The 25,095-nt window shown below is 37.2% G+C and overlaps 2 long non-coding RNA genes across 2 annotated transcripts in view; one reads left to right on the forward strand and one right to left on the reverse strand.

Moving 5' to 3' along the window:
• The window catches only part of LOC135153895 (uncharacterized), a 16,344-nt gene extending 7,322 nt beyond the window's left edge, over nucleotides 1–9,022 (forward strand). The window contains exon 5 of the long non-coding RNA XR_010293409.1: nucleotides 888–9,022. This is a non-coding gene — a long non-coding RNA (uncharacterized LOC135153895). The remainder of the gene's footprint in view (nucleotides 1–887) is intronic.
• On the reverse strand, nucleotides 2,758–25,095 carry LOC135153896 (uncharacterized). The gene is made up of 4 exons (XR_010293410.1): nucleotides 24,772–25,095; nucleotides 18,781–18,895; nucleotides 16,673–17,087; nucleotides 2,758–15,090 (listed from the first exon to the last, which is right to left on the reverse strand). It is a non-coding gene; the product is annotated as an uncharacterized LOC135153896 (long non-coding RNA).

Below are 25,095 nucleotides of genomic sequence, written 5' to 3' on the forward strand. Positions count from 1 at the left end.
GCGACTGCACACCTTACGATTGGTCTGCAACTGGATTTCAGAATAAAATGTAGTAGAATTTGATGCAAATATTGAGACTTGGAATATCTTACTGTGCAATGTTCTAAATCATCGTACGAATACCTATATCCAAATCTGTGACTATGCTATCATCCTTCTAAGAATAAAAGCAAATTTAATATCTAGTCGCAATGACGTCATAGCAGTCATACGTTTGGCTAAGATTTTAAACTAATTTGGCCTTTACCCCAAAATAAAGGCTTGCATTCTTTCAAAATTGTTATATTAGTATTCTTTCAATTAATTTTAACCTCAAATAAATGATGTTCCATTCACATTTTCAGAAAATGAGCCAGCCTTCACTGCCACAACACTACTAAGATCCTGCCTCGCACTACACTAGAATGACGCAAAGCACTTTGCATTGAATTTGAAAATTCCAAGAATTAAACTTATTTTATTTCAAGTTAAGCCCAATGCCATTAAGAGTACTGAAATAAAAATCCTGCTTTGCTGCAAGCCTTGTGGTCGGGATTGAGTCCACAGTGTATTTTAATAGTGGCAGCAAATTTGGAATTGACTTTGTTTTAATTCTTAGAGGGAACCTCAAACTACACTGGAATTTTGATTTTGGTATTAATAAATTATTAAGAACTTTGATTTTAAAGGTCTTATAGGTTGGTGGCAAAAAAATTAGAAGTGAATTTGCTCAATTCTTACAGGGAAGCTCGAACTATACTGGAATTTCGATTTCAGTATTCATAAATTATACAGAGCTTTTATGGGTTGGAATTTTCATATCAAGTTCTATTGCAATTTCATTGACGCAACGGAGTGTGCAGTGTACGCCTGGCTTAACGATTAAATACCTGCTTTTGTTTCTCCAGGGATCTGGATTTAAGACGTTTTGGAACAGTTCCCCACGGTGGCTTTGGACTTGGGTATGAGTGCCTGCTAGGGTACTTACTTGGTGTGGACCACATACGAGATGTCATTCCCTTCCCACGATTCCCTGGCTCTTGCCCTCTCTGATGGTAGCTCCGCACAGCTGTCAAACTTCTTTATGGGGACGTCTTCCGATCGTGGTGTAATGGTGCTGATTTTACCCAACTGATAAGAAAGGATGAATGTCTGCTAGCAACCAGACAGATGGCTTTGCATCCTTGAAGAGGGACCTGGACATGAGGATCAAGGAAACCAGGAAGGGGGGGGGGTGTTTCACAAAGATTTAAGTGTGATTTATGGGGTGTTGCAAGAAACTTGCAGTTGATCGCAAGATAGTTTTTGGACCACAAATCAATGGAAAGTTACCCTTTTCATTGCAATTTTACAATGATTGCAAATATTTCCCTGCAACACCCCCTAAGAGTCGCACTTAAATGTCAGTTGCGCACTTTATGTGCACTACCGTGTGCTAGCGTTTAAGCATGACTCCAAGTCACTCTTATCTTTTGTGAATCGCCCATCAGGACCTAGGCCTCGCATCAAACACAGGAATCTGTGTTACGAAGATCACTGTCCTACCATTGCGCGCTACCATTGGGAATGTTTCTTGGAACAAATAGTTATTTTCACTGACTAATTCTCTCTAAGCAAATCAGATACAAGGAATATGGTAGCTTATAACAGGGGACCGTTTCATCAAGTTTTTTGTCCGACAAGTTGTCAGATCTGAAATCTTTCCTTGAATTTGATTGGCTGAGAAGCAGTGTTACTGTGGTAACTGTCGGATAAAACAGGACAAACAGGATAAAACGTCCGATAAGTCCTTTCATGAAATGCTCTCCAGAAGTCAGTAAAGTCCAAGCGCACACTATGCGATCCGATACAACACATTTTTTAATGAATCGCATTTTGCATTAAATATGAGAATGCCAAGGAGTAAAAGTATTTCATTTGAAGTCAGGCATGAATGTTAGGAATAATAAAGTTATCATTTTGCTTTGCGGCATGCTCTGTGGTCGGAGTAATGTCTAAATTGGCTTCAAGTCGCATTCAATTACAATAGTCAGACTTTACACGACTTTACAATACATAGAAAGATATTTATTAAAAAATCTAACTAAAAAAAACAATGATTTGGGGGCATTTCATGTGAAGGCCTCCAAATGCAGCCTTTTTCATAAAAATCCCTGAAATCTTGTGTAAAGTGAATGGGTGCGTAGACATGTGGCTCCATTGTTTTGTTTAATCTAAAAATGACTTGCCGATGTTTTTTCCAAGAAAATTGTATATTTCTCTCAAATTCTCATGAGATTTCAACTGTAAATTTACTTGAAAATAAAGAAAAATCATGATTAATATTAATAAAAAAATGTTTAGGTGCGCAGACATGGCTCCCCCCCCCCCCCCTCAATCAAAAGTGAATGTAGTCCAACTACTTCAGACTCTGCATCATGCATTCTGTGGAAAATCAAAGGTCTTTGCCTGCAGACTACTAAAGGCTTTGAAGAAGTTAGTGCAATATTATACAAATAATGCATGGCTCAGTGCATTGGGTCAGCATGTGATAACACATTGTCTGGAAACCAATACATTTATGTCAATGGGTCATCAACATCATTGCCATTTTGTGACCTTGGATTATCACAGTTTTTAAGGGTAAATGAAAAAAAGGGGGGAAAATTGATATTTCAAAGTCGGAAATTCAATACTCCTGGAATATTGCATTGCATAATGCAGGCAATATCTAGTTAACATAGGAGATTTCAGTCATATTAATCCAAGTAAATCTACACCAAGAGTCATATGTATATATTTTATCCAATATGGGACTTAATGCGCATTTGCTACTCATGAACCCATTTTATATTTTTTATGTAGACTTTTGTGTAGCAGGAGCAGGTCCAAGCTATTTTCTCTTTGCTTACAGTTAAAACATCTGAATTATCAGTTATTTCATTAGTAGATGCAAACTCTGTTAGGCATGGTTACTCGGAGTCAATAAGTTGTGCATTGGTTAGAAATGATTTGCAATTATTTTGAGGGCTTTGAATTATGATCATTTCTAGAATTAGGCTGAGTATTTGTGGTTTAAAAAGCCTGTCTTCAGTTTTTGAAAAGGCTAAAAAATGTGAATTATACTTGATCATCCTACATTTTGATTGTAAGACTTTGAAGTAGCTGATTAATTTTTTTTTTTAACCCCCAATTCTCAGACAATTTGAATATTCAAACCAAACATGTCTAGTGCCCTCTATCAGTGATATTTTGTGTTCCTATAAAAGGGCTCTTTGAATATTTAGTATTACAAAAGGAGCTACAGTCGCAAAGATTATGTCCTAAAATCTTCAGTCCAATCCATGCTTTCAAATAGGTTAACAAATATAAAAACCTCAGTTTATTTTGACCGGGCACCCAATCAAAATGCATTGTCATGTACATGTAAATTGGCAATTTTTATCAATAGCCTCCACATCTGAAAATTTTAGGGCATACACATTCATATAGCCTCGTGATGAATTGCAATTACCATAGTGACATTTTGGTGGATTTACCAAGACTAAAAACAGGCTTTATGTTAGTTTGTAATTTTCTCTCAGCGAAGTTGTGATTTGTGATTATTTTGTGTTGACTAGTCTGCAAAAGTGGATCCAAAGGTTTTCCAGAGTTTTTGCCTTTTGAGTTTTATCTCTGGTTTTTTACCCTGGACCTACTTGTCGTAGAATTTTTCAACACAAAATTTTCACTCCCCTGCACATCAGGGTTAAATGTCACATAGGTCATTATTCTAAAATTAGGTTAGGTTTGCAATATATTCTCGGTCTGGCAGTGGCGGGGCTATAACATTTGATTGCATGAAGTCAATGATCCATGTTCCCATTAATATATGGTGCCTGTTATTTGCTTTTCTCTTTGTTAAGTAAAAGGTCCAAGAGTATTTAGGCCTGTTTAGGAAGTACTTTAATATAAATCATTAGATTGTTTTAGAAAAGTATATGCAGAGTTGCCAATTAGTAGGATTTTTAAGGGGAAATCGACACTAAATAAGGTTTTCCCCCTAGAAATACGATTTTTGAAACTTGATAGTTTTGAGTATGCTTTGTTTTCTCAAAAGTTTAAAGAAAAATAAGATTGTAGGCTTGACGATAAGATAAAAATGAATAAATAATAGGATTTTTTCACAATGTAGGTTAGCAGTTCTGTATATGGCACTATCGAGACAATTCCCAGAAGTGTTTCACAAGTAGCTGAAATCAGTCTCAAAGTTGTGCTATCATGTTAACATGCACATGATACTGTATGTAATGTGGAGCTTCATTGATTCATACACAGAAGAGCTCGTTCTCTGAGCATGATCCAACCAATGAAGTTTTTGTATTTCATTTTCCAAACAAGTGAATATTCAAAAACAATTTGTAGTCATACTTTCATCTTTGTGAAACACCTCTGTGATTTGTCTCGTTTGTCGGATGTAATGTCAGATAGCTTGGACCTGCCTTACAGTGTATGATTGTCTGTACTACTTGCTTTGCATTCAGGATTTTACCTTTCTTTCTTGAACAAAACTGTAAGACCAGCAGCCAAGAAGTTTCGTTCAAGTTGGAGGACCGTAGCAGCTGACCTCATTGATTGATGGTGGTAGGCCCGACACCTCACAAACATGGCTTCCTGTCTGGTTTAAGCCGGGATCTTCTTGTCAGAATCACACAATATGTGATGTCACTACCAAGAGTTCTATTTTTCAGCGTGCAGAGGAGGGCACTTGACACTGCTGTGCATGGCATACAGCTTCCATAATGTAAGTGCTCTATTGATGATTTCAATGATATTTTGTGTAGCCGAAAGTATGGGAGACAATGTACATGATTTTCCAGCAGTTATTACTGAAGATATTCATTAGTTTGGAAAATATTGGGCAGCATTATTACCCACACTGGGCTTTTATTTACATTAAGCCTTGATCGCACTTTTCAAATTCACGACGTTCTCTTTAATCTTTGGAATGATATTCTTTTCATGAAAATCTATCAAAACGATACCATCCCTGAAAGCAATTTTGATGAATTTGTAGGGACTTAAAAAACTCCCAATTGCTCTCCTCCCCTCGTGTTTAACTTTCCCCTCTCCTCTTCTACAATGTAATACTTGCATTATCTGTTGATCCATTGATTGCCGTCTTTCTTCATATACCTCTCAGCACTATCTGCTCTAGCTGCTGTTCTAAATTCATCTTTGTTTCACACTGTTGCAACATAACATCTGCCATGACTGATATAATAATTTGCTAATATGACAAAGAAATAATTTAAAAGGAAATTTATATATGTTTACAGACTATGATATCATTTTTTTATTAGTTGCCTAGACATGATAGAGCAGCGTGAATTATTTTGCAATCAAATCCCCTTTTCTGTACCTATTGTTTTTTTGGACGGACCAATTGGAATTATTTTTTCTAAATGTTTGGTCCAATCCCCATTCACCATGAACCTAATTTTTTTTTTCAAAAATGCTGAGTGTGTATCCATGATGTAAACACAGAATGCGAGAGATCTAGCCAGACCTGTGTTGGATGATAATGATATTGTGATGAAGGTGGCTTCTCAATATCGGTTCGTCTGCAAAAAAAACAAAAAGACAAAAACAATAAAACATAAAGACAAACCTTTTGTCTTTTATACTAAACTTTGGATAAAAAGTCAAACCTTTTTATGGGGATTGTGTGCTTCAATGGTTTTCCACAACTTCGCCTCCAATCACTACAAGACAAGTAAAACTGGAATCTAGTTTTAGAAGTGCAATGTCAAATTTTATGTCTATCTTGCCAGCATTTGCTATGTACTTTTCAAGCCTTGACTGCTCTAGTGTTTCTAGTTGACCATTTGTGTTGGGCCTTTTGCACATTTGTCATATATATTGGATGGAGCAGTTTAGCTAAGACGGCGTTGAGCTTCGTCGCAGTAATCAAGGTCCATCAAGAATCGGTTTGCACTACAAACAAGCAAAGAGAGGAACTGTTGACCTATGTTTGAAGAGAGGTCTGCTGACTTCCGGAGTAATGTTTCAATTGCATGTGATATTTTTGTATTTGGTGTTTGAATGTCTGATGTTGAGGTAATCCTAAGGTATTCTCTGACCAAGAGGATTAGTGTTTTTCAGCCTATTTGTTGGTATCCATTGCTCTTCAAAACATCATGCAAGTTGCATATTATCAGTTAGTAATTCAAATGGTGACATCTGATGAGGGGTCTGTGCCTTTGATTGTTTTACTAAAATACATGGTGCTTTACAGGTGGTCTAAATGATATTCCTTGCATCGTTTGGTAAACGTTACAGCATTTTGATCTGCATGGCTCTTGCTATCTGCTGATTGCCATCTAGACTCTGGAATTCATCCACATTTCAGTCTGTGGGTGAGGCAGTGATCCACCAGATTCTCAACATTCTTGGACCCGTTTCATAAAGGACTTGCAGCTGTGGTAACTTTGTCATTATGGCAACTACCATGGTAACCTTGATTCTGATTGGCTGCTGAGCCCAGTTACCATGGTAGATGCCATTATGGCAAAGTTACAACAGTTGCAAGTCCTTTATGAAACGGGCCCCTGAATTCTCCATTTTCCATTCTTTCCATCTTTGTTTAATCATTGCATCGCCCAGTAGTTTTTTCCCCAGGGAATGAGAGTTGCATTTATTCACTTGGCTGAATTAAAAATGGGTTGCTGTATTTGTTGAGGTATTTGATAGAACTTGGCATATCTGACTTGGTTGATCTGCAGGATGTTTCATAAAGCGGTTCGTAAGTTAAGAGCGACTTTAAGAATGACTGGCTAACATTTCTTACACGCTTATATCACCAATGAATATTGAATGGTGCATATTTCCCACAAGAAAGGATCTCCAGTCATTCTTAAAGACGCTCTTAATTTATGAACAGCTTTATGAAACACCCATCCGGTCCTCTTTCAAATGTACATTATCTCCTGTGCTTTGAAAAATTTATTCAGTCCAAACCAGAGCTGATTAGACAAACCTAATTGTAAAGGATTGTGACATTGCCTACGGTAAGGAGCCAGACTGGGATATCTCTTCAAGACCCGAGAGTTCTGACCATGGTGATCAATGAATGATGCTTGTAATTCCTTGAAGAGCCTCATCAGCATCCGCACTTGGTGCCATTATGATTATAATGATTAAGTTAGGGCGAATGAGTCTTCGAGACTTGACCATGTTATTGTATTGGATTGTCGTACCTTGAATAGCCTCGGCAACATTCTCACATGGATCGATAATTATGGCAAGGACGCAGGGGCCCTCTAGCATAACCCAGTTTTGATGAGGTGTAATTGAAAGGCTTCTACTGGATTGTTACAATGGTTTCCGACATCGGTCTGGTACGAGTTTTGGAAATTCTATTAGGTGCTGTCCTTGAAATTTGACATTCCTTCTGGAAGATTGTTACAGTTGTCTTTCACTTTTGCCTAAAGAAGTAGATTCCTACGTCAAGTCTGAAAGGAGGTGTGGAAATCTTTGTCTGGTGCTGCTTCTGAAATTTCTTCTTACTCATCTTTCGACTGAAAAGAGTGTTTCCTACATTCATTCTGGAAGGAGTTATGGACATTTATTGGATGCCGTCTCATAAATTTGACATTGCACTTCACTACTAGGGAACATGCATTGTACTGTGATGATTGAGGGTGCATTGTGGGATATAAAGTGCACTTCCTCAGGACGAGTCTATCTTGAGGGTTCAACCTGTTAGATCTAGATTCACAATATCTTATCATTCTGAATGCAATAGCTCTATCTCTCAAAATTTCTGTGGAAGAAGTGATGGATGCATACGCAAACCATTTGGTTCTGGTATGGTGGTGAATAAATGAAGGGGAAACAATGAAAACAAAGAAAGCAAAACAAAACAAAAGAAAAAAACATCAGATGTTTGTTTTCCCTATTGGTTTATTTCTAAAAATCAACCAAAAATGCAGTGTTCATTGAAGTTCATATAAACAACTGTATTATGTACAGAAAAACGGTGCATTTATTTGCAAAATTGTTCTAATACTCCCAAATTTCTCAGGATGCTGCTTATCTGAAAATAATAGCCCCCCCAAAAAAAAAAAAAAAAAAAACAAGTAAATAGATAAATAAGTAGATAAATAAAAAATATTAATAATGATAATAATAATAAATAAAATAGATAAATACAAAATAGATTGAAATGAAAAAAAAATAATAAAAAAAAATATGCAATGATACATTTATTGAAAATGAAAAATATTTGGACAAACAATACGGTTTAATGAAATTATTTAGAACATTTTAGATATCAGTCATGTGTGTAAATGTTGATATAGTGTGAAACGAAGGTAGGTTGGCAGGAATGGGGAGCATTTCATGGAGGGTTTGTCAGTGATTTTCACTAATTAGCTCTCAGCCAATCAGATGCAAGAATTTTCAGTAGCTTATAACATCTGATGGTGAAAGTCACTGACAGAAATCTATGTGAAACACTCCCTGAGATGGATAGCACAGGGAGGTATGGAGATACCACAATCAGTGGATAAACTGGTAAACCTGTAGAAAGAAGAGGGGGAGATAGGAGGGGGGCAGATGAAAGAAAATTAGATGGCTTTGTTCTAGGGTGAATAAAAACAAAGGAGATTAACAATTTGATTCATATGGCAAGAAAGAGAAGGGGTGGGGAGTACGGGGGAGGAGTTAGAAAATCAATGCATTGTCTCTCATGCACTTGGCTGCACAAAGTATCATCGAAGTTGTCAATAGAGCACCTACATTAAGGATGTGGTATGTCATGTACGGCAGTGTCCAGTGCCCCACCCTGCACACTTAAAAATAGGACAATCGGTGGTGATGTCATGTTTTGTGTGAGTTTGACAAGGAGACCCCAGCTCAGACTGGTGGCCATTTTGTGAGGGTTAGGGCTTGCTCCTTCAAATCAAGGTCAGTTGCTATGGTAACCTCCTAACTTGGATGGATCTTCTTGGCTGCTGGTCATTTTTTTTTAATCAATTTTTTTAAAAACTATTTGAATAAACCATTTGGAAAATGAAAACAATTCTTGCTTTTCATTTGTATTTGTGCACATGGAGTATCTGTGAAGTGTAGCTCAGAAAAGGACTTGCCCCACCCCTTAAGTTATTGCAATCTCCCTGCCCCCTTTTATCATCTGATGCGATATCCACACCCCTTTTATCTACTGTCATCTCCCCTGCGCTTTTGATATCTGGGGGCCATTTCATAAAGCTGTTCGTAAGTTAAGAGCGACTTTAAGAACGACTGGTGATCCTTTCTTACACACTTAACCATCGTCAGTGAATATACCATTTACCACAAGAAAGGATCACCAGTCGTTCTTAAAGTTGCTCTCGACTTCAGAACAGCTTCAAGAAACACACACCTGGGGGCCGTTTCATGAAGCTGTTCATAAGTTAAGAGCGACTTTAAGAACGACTGGTGATCCTTTCTTATGCACTTAACCACCAATGAATATACCATTTACCACAAGAAAGGATCACCACTCGTTCTAAAAGTTGCTCTTCGAACAGCTTTATGAAACACACACCCGTTGTGATCTCCCCGCCTACTAGCGTAAATTCTTGTGTTGCACCTATTGTTCTGGGGGGATGATCTATTGTTACACCCCCCCCCCCCCCGGAATAATAGGTGCGACGCAAGCATTTACGCTAGTGGCCCCGCCCCTCCTGCAAGCCAAAGCCGACATCGTTTCTGGAATCTGTAGTTTTTAAGGTTTCTAATAGGCATTGTACGTGTAGTAGGTGATCCAAATATAGTGGGGCCGACGTTAATCACTGCACAATTTCCATCATTTCCAAATTTTGACAAGGTCAAGATAAAACTTTCACACACGCCCTTTATAGTCGAGTCACTTCAATATTCAGTGACAAATGTGCAGTGTCAGTAGAATTTATTTGTTTTTGAATATTTTTTCATTAATTTCATTAATAATCAGCCCTCACATTTGGATTACCTTTTTTGCGCCGTATAATTGGCAAATTTGCGACTTAATAAATTGTTGAAAATGCTTGAATGTATTAAACAATTTCAGCGTGTACAGTACATGTGTACTTTGAAGGTTATGTCATGTTTTGGCTTGCAGCAGGTGAGGATAATCCCCATTGAGATTTGCACATTAATTAAAAAAACACCCCCCCCCCCTTCGAAAAGTGGACATTATTATAAAAAATCCTCTTGCCGACAAGTTTGGAAAACTTACTCCTTTTCAACGGCATTTTTGCCACCCTTTTTACTGAATTGGTAATTTTTATGTTCTAATAATACTTTCCATTGATGTGCAAGTCTCAATGACTCATCGAACCCCCACCCCATCCCATATTTAGGACTCTGGATAAAATGTTGCAAAATGGATCGATAGTTAGGGCCAAACTTTTCCTCCTTTTGAAATATTATACCATGGCAACTATTCCTTGGCTGTATTTGTGAGATAAAATATTACAATATCCACCAAATTAGTAATTTTCATTTACTGGTAGCTTCTTTCAAAGTGTTTCCATGATCCAAAATAGGAATTAATGGCACAGCGGTTATTGACCCATTTTGCAACATTCAGAGTAGTTTCAGTTAAAACTAAGGCGGGATATTTTTTTCATTTTCAAAAAGTGAACTTCATAAAATTTAGTTTTGTGGAAATGATTTCGATTTTGTTTTTTTTTTAATTAGAAGATTACTGACAAAGTGTATAGTTTGTCACACATTTAATTTGTATTCTTGAATAATTCATTTTGAAGAGACGCAGTACATGGATAACATATAGAATTTAAAAAACAAGAATAAATAGGCCTTTTACTTTAAATTGGCAGTACTAACAGATATATATCTAGTTTGAATAAAGTTTTTGAGTGTTTCTGTCACAAAGTTTTGCTTCTGAAGATAATTGGAAGGTTTTTTTTCTTTGCTGAAGTAATTGTTTGATCAACTTTATTCGCATTTGCATTTACTGAAGTTCACTCTTTTCCCCCACATCCAAGGGTAAGGCGGGAGAGAGAAGGGAAGAAGGGGGAACAGAAATAAAGGGTGATAGAATGAGGAGTTGGGAAAAAGAAAGGGGTTGTCTTGTTGAGAAGGTAGAAGGGATGGTGAGAGCGTTGGACAAGGATGAAAAAACCGTTAGTAAAGCTGGATGTGATTGTGAGTATGTGAGAGAGCTGGGAGGGAGGTTAATGAAAGGGAGGGAAAGAGAAAGGGTTGTCATTTGAGATGGAAGGGATGATGAGATCGTTTGACAAGGATGAAAGAGCCATCGGTAAAGGTGGATGTGATGGAGCCAGAGTTACAGACCAACATCAATCGGGTAAGAACAGTTTGAGGTAAGGTGAGAGGAGGTGAAAGGTTGCTGAAGATGAATTGCAAAATCCGCTATGAACAAGAATGGAAAGGAGAATTGAAAGAGAACGTTCGAGATAACCGGATGTGAAGGGGTAGTGGATTAAGGACTATTTTGTCATTCTTGAAAGAATAAAATGATAAAGAATGAATTTGAAATTCATATATCAGATAGAATGAATGATTCAAAAGAAACATTGAGCAATATAGAAGAATATGATAAATTATAAAGTTAAGTGATGGAAATGCAAAAAAATATGAAGGGAGAGAGAGAGAGAGAGAGGGAGAGAGAGCAGGGAGGGATGGACCGGGGCGGGGGGGGGGGGAGGCGAGGGAGTTACCGATACAAGAATAAATACAAGTAGCCAGAAGAAGGGTGTAACAATCATTTACTTATGTTTATAAAATGGTGATATGGATCCCAAACAAATGATTGGATGAAATCGATAACGTGACCAATCATTTGTTTTAGCAAACATGAAAATTTGCTTATGACTTGTTCTTATGACCAGTTCTATACAGACAGGTCATTGCTTTGAGATTAGGACAGTTTTACAACATAGGCGGAAGCGGGGGAGGGGGTCCTGTCCCCCCCCCCTCAATTTGAGGTGGGGGCGGACCCCCCCCCCCCCCCACCCTAAAATTTCTGCTTGTCCAATTTTTACCCGCGTTCATCCCAAAATTTCAGGTGGACCCCCCCCCCCTAAGTTTGTTGGCTTCCGCCGCCAATATTTAACAAGGATCCACACCACAATGTTATAAACCATCATTTGATCAACAGACAACGTTTGACATTTCACATGGAGCATTCAACATCGAAGTATTGTTCTGACAGCTTTTATCATGATTATCGGCTGTTATACAATCAGGGTAAACTCGATCAGCTGTCTAATTTGACAAAAATGTAGCTTTGAGTTTGACGAGAAACGTCTGAAAAAAAATAAGCGGAAGTGAGCAAAGTGAACCGTCTATAAGAGTTTTGCATATTACTACACAAGTATAGACAAAGACATTATCAATCAAGTAATTTTTCCCTAAAATAAAAACTGTCTGAAGCTTTTAAGAATTTAGAAATTTAAACAATTTCAATAATCAATTATAATTGGTGAGACGATGCACAAGGCTGCATAATACATGCGCGGGCTCGAAATTAAAAAAAAAATGGAAAGAAATAAGACACTAAATTATGGTCAATTTTTAATAATGAATGTGTAGTCCAATATTTTTCTTCTTCGCAGTCTACTATCAAAGTGTCATATAACTTGCCATCGTAGATTTGGGATTACAATAACATTACTTTTTATGATGCACAGAGAGCATTTTTTAATTGATATTCCCTGATTGCAAAACAACCCATAAAGGAAACATAAGTACGCAGCATAGCCGACAGAAGAAGGGACATAATTTTATTTCTCATTTTTTATGATTCTACTTTCAAATCATTGTTTTTTTAATTATGAAAACACGAAAAACATTTTATTTTGATCATCTTTACCTTTCAATTTCAGTGTATGTTTTGTTAGTTTTATGGGCATAGAGCACAATGGCTATGAATTTATTAGACACATGTCACCATTGGAGCCACTTTCATGCAAACTTTACAATGTAATATTCTTTTGCATTTTAAATATTTATATAGGCCTACTATTTACAAAAAACGGGTGCTTGTTCCTTCGCATTAAGATTTTGGCGGCCGCTAAGGCCACATATAAAATGAAAAGGCGCGTAACGTTTATTTTTAATTCAGATAAATTTTGAACGGAAAAATGCGAGCTTTCACATTTTTTGGAGGAGGGGGAAGTTCTACGATCACGTATGTGATCAGAACTTTCCACAGAATATGCGTGTTTCTCCCCACACCTTTATACCTGTTTTGGAATGATCCTGCCCCACTCCCCACTTCCACCGGCTATGCTGTTTCGTTTAAGAAATGACAAATATTCAAAGCATATTCCTTTCGTAAGTAACCGAATTAATGTTGAACCTTTTAACCAACAAGTTTTGTAAAAATATTATAAGATTAGATGAGTGAGCGAGGCATCTGAGCAAAAAAAAAAAGATGTGGAATTCATGGAATTCAAACCCCAAGCTTCATTTTTGGCCAAATGCATTTAGCTTTTGTATTATAAATATCAGGCCCCATATTCATCTTCATCAAAAAAAAATTCTGCCCACTCAAACTGCATGCTGCCCTCGGATTTATAAACGCTGCTATACTGAACCCCGAATAGACCTATGAAAAGGCAGTTTTATAAGGAATAAATAGGAGTGTGAAATAATGAGATTTCGAGAGAACAGTGCAAGGAAGCAAAGCGTTAGAGCTTTAGAAGACAATGTCATTTTAACAGCCTCCAAAGGCATATTTCTTCAACAATCAGTTATTCAATTCATTTTTTCATCGCCATGGACCGCATGCGGTATATCTGCTAAAATCCTAATGAAGCATTAAACAATCATTATTATTATGTTTGACATGATGACATTATACAGCCTCTTCCTTGAGAAATTCAGGGACTTTATGTCACAGCATGCATGGGAACACCCCGCAAATTAAACAGAAACCAGTTGAGAATTCAAATACAGTAAATGTGTAAAATACAAACATTCCCTACTCAAGGTAGTCGGCAAAGGTTGTGTTACCTATAGTTTTTCACCAGGGTCCCGTCTTACAATCGAAACTGTGGAAAGCCAGCAAAGTCAACATTATGAAAGGCATGTCTGTTCAAAAAAATCTAGATATGAATGTATATCCATAAATTCATTGATTTATTGACAATTTGGTGTGTTCTCCTTTGTTTACAAAGGACATTTTGCAAATTTCCTGTAGAAAAAAATACGACATTGATGGATTTCCATAGAGTTACGATTGATCGTAACTCTTTGTAAGACGGGACCCAGTATTACGTTATTTTTATCTGAATAACGCCATGAAAACCCAAAACAGATCATGGGAAGGGGTAATTAGCGTTGTCGTTTATGCGAGGAAGGTCTTGGTCGACCTAGTTCAAGATGATGTTGGTCATATTGGTCATAACCAGGCGCGGATCAAGGGGGGCATAGGGGGCACGTGCCCCCCTTTGAGAAGCAAAATTAAAATTTGTAATGTAAAAATGCCATTAAAACAGAGGTTTGCCCCCTCTTCTGAAATTTAAGACCATTTTTCTTTCTTGTCAATTTTTTTTTGTGTATACGAACTATTTTTAATTTTTTTTTTTTGGGGGGGAGGGCTTGCAAAAATTTTCCTCCGAAAAATTTGTCCCCCCTTTTGGAAAATCCTGGATCCGCCCCTAGTCAAAACGTAAAGTCCCTGGGCTCGGGCCAGCGGAAGACATACAGAAGACCAACTGGATCTTTGATCACCCCTCACCATGACGAGACTGCATCGGGTGAACCTTCCAACCATGGGGATCGGCATGGCCATCGACCGGAGTCCGTTATCCACATCCTCCTCGATCCTTCTCATAGTAAAACTGGGTCCTCGCATTCAAACGGCAAATCGAATTGAATAATCAGCAGAGAGGCATCAGACCTCATCTCACCGGAAGATAACCCCATGCGGATGCCTTCCAATCCAAGCAATATTCTCCTATCCACCTGACCCGCCACCATCTCCTAATAAAAACCTGTTCTTTTCCTCGCTGACCTACTCGAACGTAAGCCTGTTCCACTCCAAGTTTTTGGCCCGTGTTGCATGAGGTGCTCACAGATCGTTGACCACCAGCAAATCTTGAAGTCTTGGTCGACGCCAGATTAATTCTTGCTCTAATGGAAAACGACAGAAAAGGGGGAAAGAAAAATGAAACAGTCTCCCGTATCTTGTTTATTCATCCAACAAAATAACGGACCTAGAGCCCGATTCGTAAAGAGCTGCAACTATCATGACAATGGTAATTTTTCTTTTTGGCGATTACCACTAGCGCTCGGCAGCCAATTACAATCAAGGTTACCATGGTAATAATTACAAAGTTAATATTCTTTGATTTTTTTTAATAATCTATCTGGCGCGTCTCGAATCAATAAACGAGACAAAGTCATAGGCAGCAATTTGTGACATTTTTGGTCCCTCGATGGGAGACAAACAGGAGAACGAGAATCCTTTCCCACTAGCGCTAGTCGACAATGCCTAAAGTCAAATCAAAATTGATTGATTCACAGTACTGAATATAAGTATACAACTCACACCTGTATGTTATTTCTTTTGTAAAATATCCAAATAAGTATTGTAAATTTTTGAATTCATAAAAATTCAACTGGTCAAACTCGGTGTAAAAATGGAGTGTTGAATCTAATACCAGATAGGCCCCCCGCAGGACTACACCCTGGGGTGTACAAAATACACCCGAGAGCTTGAAATAACACCAGAGGGTGTAAAAGTAGCAATCAAAGGTGTTGAACTAACACCCAAACTTTAACACTGCAGCTACAATTGACTGGTGTGTTCGTCTATAAATAAGTACATAAAATCAGAAGGAGAAAAATCACTTATTGGCTATACGAATATAATAATGACCCAAATGACACAATAGTTAATTTCGAGTAAATCAAGAAAAATAAAAACAACTTTTGTGGGCAATTTGGCAATTTTCTTCATTCGCTCCGGGCACTTTCATGTGGATTTGCAAGATATAAATTAGGCCCTACACACAAGATGTGCTTAAGTTTAAGCAGCAATTTTCCATATTTAATGTCAGCCGAGATATGGACGTACGCGTGGGTCAATCTCATACTCATATACTCAATAGTAATAACTAACATCCAGAAGTATGTCTGAATAATGCCATAAAACAGATCACAGAGAACAGTAAGGTTGAGTCAATTTGGTTGATCTGGGCCCCGTCATACAAAGAGTTACGATAGATTCAGTCAACCATAACTATGGAAAGCCAGCAACGCCATTATCTAAAATACATTTTTCTTCACTTTTCTAGAAATGGTGTGCAGTCCTACATTCACAGTTTTCTTAAAAATTCAGTGTGCTTCTCTTTGTTTTCAAAGGACAGGGTGCAAATTTCCTGAAGAAAATTGATGACATTGATAGATTTCTATGGATAAATCGGATCAATCGTAACTCTTTGTAACTCTTTGTAAGACGTGGCACTTGGGAGTCTTTCATGAACGGACTTGTCAGACGTTTTATCCGACAAGTCCCGCTCTATATCCGACATCTACCACATCAACTTGGCCAATCAAAATCAAGGAAAGTTATCGGATCCGAAAACTTGCAGGATAAAAAAATATTGACGGAACGGTTTCCTGTTTTCTGTCATTGAATCCCGTTGTATGTCTCGGTGAACATTCCCATCAGGTCAAGTTGACCAACTAGAGATCCTTGATCGCCCCTTACCTGCATTGGGGGAACTTTCCAGTCGTAAAGGCCATCGTATCTGCATCGTCGACCGAAGTACACTGCCACACCTACCTTCCAGTGGTGATCCTGCGTGTTGTAGGCTCTCTCAAGTTGGAAACAGACTTGGCCGGCGAACCGCGATGGACGTCAGACCTATCTCACCGTAGGAAAGCCTCACGAGGACGCATTTGAAGCAACATTCTCCTATCCACCTGACCCGCCATCATCTCCTGGTGAAAACCTGCCCCAATCCGTGTTGACCAGGCCACATGGGTGGCGATGTATATACTGTATTATACTCTAGCGTAGCCCTATTAAAATTGTGATTCGGCATGCATTGGGCAACAGTCAGTCGTAATTTGAGCCCTGATGTGGAGTGGAAGACTTGGTCGACATAAGGTTAATTCTTGTGCTGTTTGGAAAAAAAAACAGAAAATAAAATGGGTGGAACTGTCTTCTACAGACATGCCAGCAACAGAGAGCTACAACTCATCACATAAGGAATTACAACTGCATGTATCAGACTATATATCAATTTAATTCAATTCATCTTTATTTCTCAAGCCGATTAAAACGGCCCTTTTAGAAACAGAAATTATAACCATTTTATTATGGCAACTGCCATGGTAACAAGTCGGGGCAGCCAATCACGTTCAGTAAATCTGGCTGTTTAGAAATATAGGCCCTATACAACACTGAATGACCTTCAAAGTAGTGGTTTAAATTTCTTACCAGTTTTAAAACGTTTTGAATATAAACAAAATTTAATTTTAATCATCAATATTTGCACAGATTTAAAATAAATCCAGATGGAATGTAATTAGGGGCCAATCGCCATGTGGACTTTTAATCCTTTGGAAATAGTTTTAAATCTCAAAGGATTTAAATTCAAAAGCTTTGAGATTTAAAAATGAATCTTTAGAATTCAAACTAAATTCAAAACCTGATTGGTCCGTGATTACACTTCATCTAGATTTATTTTACATCCCTGTATTAGTGTAGTGGTACTAAAGACGGACTCATTATATTCAATGCTTAGAATGTGTATAAGTCCTAATATAACCGCTACACTGACAAAACTCCGGTGTTGATTTAACACCAGCCCGGAATATGTCCACACCAGAGAAGTATTAAACAACACCAATTAGTATTAAAGCAGCTTCGATTTGATTCCAAACTGGTGTTATTTTTAATACTTCTCTGGTGTAGTCATTATATAGATTCCGGGTTGGTGTTAAATCAACACCGGAGTTTTGGTAGTGTATTTTGCTTCCATAATTATCATTATTGATGTCACCTGTCTCATCATTATTACCCTGTCATGGACAAAATATATTCAAACGATTCCTTTTACCAGTTGTTGGTATAATCTTAACGAGGACGGATTTGTGAGAATGGTACATGAACATGTTCATATCTTATGCTGATAGCGTATATACTCTCTAAATGCAAAGGAGGCAGGGAGCTAATCTGGAGCCCGTAACACAAAGCTTAGCAATGATCGTAGAACATTTTTCTACGATTGATTCCATTGACTACAATGTACAACCAATCGTGAAGATCAAGCTTACGATCGATCGCTAACCTTTGTGTTACGGGACCCTGGTCCCTACTCACACTCCCCACAGAGTGAGATGAGTGACTAGTTCTGATGGAATGAAATTTCACTCTTTCAAGAGTGAATTTTTACCCTTTTTTGAGTGAAAGTGCATTTTTTGGTTCACTATTATGCACAACACAGTAAAGATAATGAACAAGGACATAAAAAGAGATCTTAACCAATCCTTTATGTCTGTTTTTGTTCTGCTTATTCGAACATATTGATTAAACATTGTCATATACAGTAACACCTAATTGTGATTTCATTTTAATGTTAATTAGCTATACCTTTACCAGGTTTACTGGGTTTTTTTACTATTATTAATTGGATAAATTTATCACAAACATTCAAGTTGTGTTTCCTTTTTGTGAATACACCCTATGGAAATTATTCTAAGTCGACTAACGCAAGGGTAAGATACAAACCGTCTTTAAAGGATCGGCTTCGCATAAAAAAAAACCCGCCTAATTCAGTATTTGATGAAGGAGATACGAATGAGTTTAACCTGATGCATCAATGTTTCCTGGTGGCCGCTTGGGTCCCTGGTGGATTTCCTGTTCCTCATTTTCTGCTGGATCCTATTTATCCTAGGCCTATTTGTCCAGTAAAACCAGGTATATCTTAAAAAAGGATTGACATGACAATCATTTTTTTTTCTTATATTACCAGCGATGGATTCCTTATCACACGTAAGAAAAAAAAAAGGTTCAACTATCCAATATAGTCAATACAGCAAAAAGAACATTTAAAATAAGTTACAACATCACACAAATATCAAAATTTGGGGAATGACAAAGGACACGTTGACCTATCAAGGTTAATCCCCAAATTAGAAATTTTAAAAGTAATATGCACCAAGTCGACGTTCTGTCAAGATTATAGATATCTTACAATTGTACATTAATCACTTGATGGTATCCGCAAAAATGCAAAAGTTCTGGAAAATTTAGAAATTCAAAGGAAGGCCCTTCCTAAGTATGCAAACATCACCTCTTCTTACTGAGTTTGCTGTTTCACCCGTTTTTTTTTTTTACATGGGGCCCGCGGAGTCCTCTCTGACTTTAAGAATATAATCTATCATAACAATGATATTTGGGTGAACTCATCTTTCATGATATAGTTTTAAATTACTAATCCATTTCAGTTCCAGTTGCAGTATTCAGTGGCAAACCCTGTGGACCGGACTACCATATTATGGGGTTAAAGGGAAATATATTAAAGAATGTACCATAATTGATATGATACCAACATAATGAAAAGACATTGAAGACATTGGTGATATAATAATAATTAACATCATGGTTTACTGACGGATGGTCTATTATCACTTGGTCTAATCATCAGATGGGCTAACAACATTCGGGCTAAACCCACTTAGTCCAATTCTCTTTTGGTATAATGACGACTTGGTCTAATAGCCAATTAGTCTAATGACCACTTGGTCTAATAGCCACTTGGTCTAATGACCACTTGGTCTAATAGCCAATTGGTCTAATGACCACTTGGTCTAATAGCCACTTGGTCTAATGCCCAGTTGGGCTAATCGTCACTTGGTCTACTTTTCAATTGGTCTAATTGCCATTTCGTCTAATGTATTTTATTGTCACTTGGTCTAATACCAGTTCGTCTAATAGTCAGATGGTCTAATACCAGTTGGTCTAATCCTCACTTGGTCTATTATTCATTTGGTCTATATTGCAGTTGGTCTAATGTGCAGTTGGTCTAATCCTCACTTGGTCCATTATTCAGTTGGTCTAATGTGCAGTTGGTTTAATTTTTATTTCGTCTACATGCCATTTGGTCTAATTTGTAAAGTCTGCATAGTAATTTGTTTTCAATTTTCTGGTGAAATTTTTAAAGTTACTTTTCGCGCGCCGGCTTCGAATCTCTCTCCAAAAAAAAAATTGACAAGCAAAAAAAAAAGAGCCTTTAAGCACAACAGGGGGGGCAATACAGGTCTTCAAGCTCGTCAGGGGGGGGGGGCAAAAAAGGTCTTTTAAACTCGTCAGGGGGCAGGTATATGTCTTTTGTATGGGTTGTGACTCGTCAGGGGGGGGGCAGAGTGCCCCCCCCCCCCCCCGTAGGTACGCTAGTGCCTGTGGGGACGAAAAAAATATGGGGATGAAACAAACTTTGGGGATTTTCTTTCTGTTTCAAGGGATTTTTAAAGGTTTTGGTGAAAAACAATCAGTTTTGCTATTATTCTGTAAAATAACGCTAATATAGAGGTGGAGAAAAATATGATATTTATTTATTCACCTTTATATATACGATCTACTGTAGAAAGTTAACGCTGGCTTAACCTAATCATCACTCCCAACTTTTCAAGAAAACAAAAATCCCTGAATTTTCTCTGATAAAGTTACAAAATTCCTGAATTATTTAAACCCATTCCCAGTTTCTCATGTTTTTGCAGTGGAATTACATGTATTATTATTTTTTTAGTTATGCATGTATGATGTACCAGTAGGCCTATACTTGTATTGTAGTAAAAGAGGCTACACTGAAAAAATCACCATAACATGTCATTCAATGAATGCTGTTTTAATATACAACAAAATATAACACTAGTCTGAATCGTGCTTTCGACTTTTGGGCCGATCAAAATTCCCTGATTTTGCCCTCAACTGATGCATTTTCCCCGGATTTGAGGCAATCCCTGACTGGAGAAACGTTTAAAAAATCCCTGATTTCCTTGATGGGAAGTCCATTTTAAGGAGGAGGCGAAGAAGTAGAACAAAAAAAAAACAGAATGAGAAGATAAAGATGAATGACTACTGTGGTGATAACTGATAAAGGTCTGCAAGCGTAGACTTTACTGTGTTATTACACGTCATAATGATGTGGCTGCTACTAAGATGGTCGCAGTGATGTTGTTGCAGCTAACCCGATAGACTTGTATAGTTATTTGCCTCCAAACTAACTATTGAAATAACTTATCAAAATATTCATAACAAAATTACATGATCTAATGGCTTTGTAGTTTTGCAATCCCCTAAACTGCATCATGACTAGGCCATCAAGTTCAAGTAGTCAGTAATGGTGTATCACAATGATTTAAAAGAGGCATTTACCAAATACGTATCCGCACAATCAATTACATTATATTTTCGTTCCTTTCTCCCTTATAATTTTATTCTGATGAAACCCCGCCATTCGACCATTATAAGCTACAAGGTCCCCGACTTATTGTTCTGTAAATGTGTATGCGGTGATATAATGATTATGAGTATGATTTAATTTTCATCATCATCTTATAATCGATATACAGGCCTAATCATAAGAATTATTTGATTAGAATAATTCATTTGAAGACCGATTATCTCATCATCAATAGTCATTCACGGTGAGGTTTTGCGCCCACCAGCCCTATCCCGGCTCTACCCTTCCGGATCCTGGCGATATGTCTTAACTGCATGATGCATGGTATTTATCCATTACGTACCATATTTGCTAATTCTAGATAAAATAAATAATAATGAATGATGCTATATCAGAATAAATGGACATTAGACCAAGTGTGAATTAGACCAAATGAAAATTAGACCAAGTGACGATTAGCCCGAGTGGTCATTAGACCAATTGGCAATTAGACTAAGTGACGATTAGCCAAAGTGGTCATTAGACCAATTGGCGATTAGACCAAGTGGTCATTAGACCAATTGGATATTAGACCAAGTGAATGTTAGACCAAACAGTCATTAGACCATGTGGCAATTAGACAAAATGATAATTAGACCAAGTGGAAATTAGCCAAAGTGGAAGTTAGATCAAGTGGTGTTAGACCAACTGGAAATTAGACCAAATGATTTTAGCCCAACTGCTCATTAGACGAATTGGATATTAGACCAAGTGGGAATTAGACGAATTGGATATTAGACCAAGTGGAAATTAGCCTAACTGGTTATTAGCCCAAATGGAAATTAGACGAATTGGATATTAGACCAAGTGGGAAGTAGACGAATTGGATATTAGACGATCTGGTTGTAGACGAAATGAGTTTAGACTCTGTGAAGTTAGACAAACTGATAAGTAGACCATGTGGTATTAGACCATCCGATAATTCACCAACATCATTTATATAGCGCTTATCACAAAGAATGTCTCTAAGCGCTTGAACGTTGATGTAATTTATCGAAAATCAAATCACATGAAACTATACATTTATACATTGGCGGAGGAAGCAAATCTTAGGGGGAAATATTTTCACCCGAATTTCACCCGGAATTTGATATTCTAAAGCACTTTTTGTTACCATGAATGAGATGTGTATCTATTTAAACAATAATTGATGCAAGCGCGAAGCCCAAAAAAATATTGATTTTCCGACCTAAAATTTTGCGGAAATTTTGACAGTCCAAGCACTTTTGGTCATCATGAGTAGGATAGGAATATAATATATAACTAGTCAATATTTTGTTATTCCAACCCAAAACTGGACATTCTAAGCACTTTTGTGACCATCAACAGGATGGGTACCTATCTAAACATTGAATGCGATGAATATTTTTGGTAATCTGACCTAAAATTGGGACATTCTGAGCACTTTTGGTAATCATGAACACAATTGCTATTTAAATAAACATTTTTGCGAGAGCGAAGTGCGAGCTAAACCTCTTTTATAATCCGACCAAAACCTTAAAATTCTAATACATTTATTGTAAGAATAGGATAGATATCTATCTAAACAATTGATGCGAGCGCGAAGCGCGAGCTAAAAATAAGTCCAACAAAAAGTTGATTTGAATAAAAGGAGAAAAACCCAACAAGCATAACATTGAAAATTTCATCAAAATCGGATGTGAAATAAGGAAGTTATGACATTTTAAAGCTTGGATGTTGTTTGAAGGTTTGCATGGTGGTATGTACAATCGCTGATGTGGTTTACGGTACACCATGTGTAGTGTTATAGAAACAGTGGATAGAAGAAGAGAAGAAATGGATAGGCGAGAAAGTGGAGATTTGAGAGTAGAGTATTCTTTCTTGAAAGTAGTCCTGAAAAGGACTGTAAACCAGGAAAGATTGAAGAGTTGAGAACAGCTTGAGTAGTAGAGCTGATGAGGAGATGCTGGCTTGAGTCGGCGAGTAGAGATGATGAGTAGTAGAGAGACTCGACGTTTCGGGCAGGTTGACTGTCACAGGTTGACTGTCACTCCTGAAGACGGACAGTCAACCTCTACTACTCATCATCTCTACTCGCCGACTCAAGCCAGCATCTCCTCATCAGCTCTACTACTCAAGCTGTTCTCAACTCTTCAATCTTTCCTGGTTTACAGTCCTTTTCAGGACTACTTTCAAGAAAGAATACTCTACTCTCAAATCTCCACTTTCTCGCCTATCCATTTCTTCTCTTCTTCTATCCACTGTTTCTATAACACTACACATGGTGTACCGTAAACCACATCAGCCATTTTAAAGCTTCGCTTAATTTTACAAAAATAGTTATATGCACATCCCGGTCAGTATGCAAATGAGGGAACTGATGATATCACTCACCCACTTTTTCTTTTGCATTTTCTTATATGAAATATGAAATAGTCTAATTTTCTCCTCATTGTCCTGTAAAAAAAAAAATTATTTCTCCCTGAACGTGTGGAATTACCATTGTTAAACATTATGTGGTTCAGTCAAGTTTGTCCTTATTGTCAAATCTGTAAAATTTGAAATATTTTATAATTCAAACAATAAAAAAACAAAAGAAATAGTGAGGGACATCATTGATTCTCTGATTTACATGTGACTAAATTGTGCATATAACTATTTTGTGAAAATAGGCGAAACTTTAAAATGTCACATTTTCTGAGGTAGACTTGACCTTTTAGATTATGTAAGTTATTTTTCTTACTGTTATTTTTCTTATTGTTTATATTTTTCATTTTTTTAGTCCCCCTATTGCTTTTAATTATATTTTACTTTTATTATCATAATGTATTTTGCTATGTCTATTCATCACTATTTCTTCACTTCAGAACACTCCTTCCAGTGGCTCACTTTATTCATCATCCCAGTATAGCTTCTGTATGAGCTGCCAAAGGGATTACTTCATAAAGTATCAAGTATCAAGTTTCTTTCACTAATATTGTATGTTTTTATGATTTATGTCATATGATTTTCTGCTTTTGGCATTATTACATTGTTTGATTGTATATTGTACTTTTTATTTTGTGTGCATGGACCCTTATACGAAAAACAGCATTTGCTGATAGGGTGTTCCATCCCACGAATGGCAAATGAATGAATAAATACATACATACATACATACATACATACATACATAAATAAATATTTACAAATTTATGGTACAATACATAAATCGGTAGCACATACGTAGCTGAAAGCAATCACCAAACGAATTCTGTTTTTCTATTTCTTTTGTATTCTTCTGTTTCTGTATTCTTAGTTTTGGTGACATATTTTGAACTTAGATGACATCTTACTTTAATTTTCAAAATCATCTTTAATCGTCTTACATGAAGTACTTATCCCATGCACTTACCTGGTTATCGCCAGAATAATGTATGAAATCCCTTCCTGCATTTTCCCTCCTTTCCTCTCATACGCTGTAATATAAGGAGAGAAAATCTGTGGATATCTTGTGGGGAAAACCTTCCAGCAGTTTAAATTCAGCTATCGTTGAAGCCTTTCTAAGCGTTGTTGTTGTTGGTGCACGTGATGATGATGCCGTGGTGTGCCCCGTATTCACGGCTTGCATTCCTTTGTAAGCCTGTATCACTATCGCCTGCCCTTCAGCTATTCAAATTTTCCCGCCTATTGTGCGCTCGTTTATTCGCCCCAGTGCATTGCTATGGATCTATTATCA

This window comes from Lytechinus pictus, chromosome 4 (assembly GCF_037042905.1).
Source record: "Lytechinus pictus isolate F3 Inbred chromosome 4, Lp3.0, whole genome shotgun sequence".
Taxonomy (NCBI): domain Eukaryota; kingdom Metazoa; phylum Echinodermata; class Echinoidea; order Temnopleuroida; family Toxopneustidae; genus Lytechinus; species Lytechinus pictus.